Source organism: Propithecus coquereli, unplaced genomic scaffold (assembly GCF_000956105.1).
Source record: "Propithecus coquereli isolate 6110/MARCELLA unplaced genomic scaffold, Pcoq_1.0 Scaffold163, whole genome shotgun sequence".
NCBI lineage: Eukaryota > Metazoa > Chordata > Mammalia > Primates > Indriidae > Propithecus > Propithecus coquereli.
This window is the reverse complement of record NW_012140858.1, coordinates 295,095-295,855: the sequence shown is the minus strand read 5'-3', so window position 1 is coordinate 295,855 and position 761 is coordinate 295,095. Positions and strand designations below refer to the sequence as shown.

Sequence of the window (761 nt, the reverse complement as noted above, 5' to 3'; positions counted from 1 at the left end):
TAATTAGCTCCACAAGGCAGGGATTTTGCCTGTTTGGTTCATTTCTATAACTCCAGCACCTTGGGCAGCATCTAACCAGGTAGTAGGACTTCCATAAATGGTTTCTGAATGAGTGAACTGCATGCCTACTCTGAGCCAGATGGTGTGCTAGACACTGAGGGTTCAGGCTGCTACCACCTGTAGAGCACTCTCTGTCCAATGTTTGCATTCAATAAAAAATTAATGTTTAACTGAACTGTTAATTTAACATAAATAAAATGCCCTTTGAATGTTTTGCTCCTAATGTAGTTGTGCTCTTCCTGGTCACGTTACAGGGATCAGCTGTGGGGTGCCACCTCCTTTGGAGAACGGCTTTTATTCAGCTGAGGACTTCCATGCTGGCAGCACAGTAACCTACCAGTGCAATAACGGCTACTATTTGTTGGGTGATTCAAGGATGTTCTGTACAGATAATGGGAGCTGGAATGGCATTTCACCATCATGCCTTGGTGAGATAAATATTGGCAATTACTGTGTGGGTTTATTCTATCTCTATAGAAGACACTCATCCCAAATTCCTGAGGCTCGTGGGCATTCTTTCGTTAACTTCATCTCCTCTCAGTAAGTTCTGGGCAAGCCATAGTGACAAAGCAGCTGGATATAGAGGTGCCAGAAATGTTTTAAATTTTTACCCGGCTTAATATTAAGACTACATTTATCTATCTCTGTTCTTTTACATGACTACCTATAAATTAGGGAAACAATAGCTTTTATTGTATATC

At 41.3% G+C, this 761-nt stretch overlaps 1 protein-coding gene across 1 annotated transcript in view; it reads left to right on the top strand.

The window, feature by feature from the left end:
• Positions 1-761, top strand: part of SVEP1 (sushi, von Willebrand factor type A, EGF and pentraxin domain containing 1) — a 239,569-nt gene that overhangs the window by 176,387 nt on the left and 62,421 nt on the right. The gene's annotated exons all lie outside the window — the stretch shown is intronic.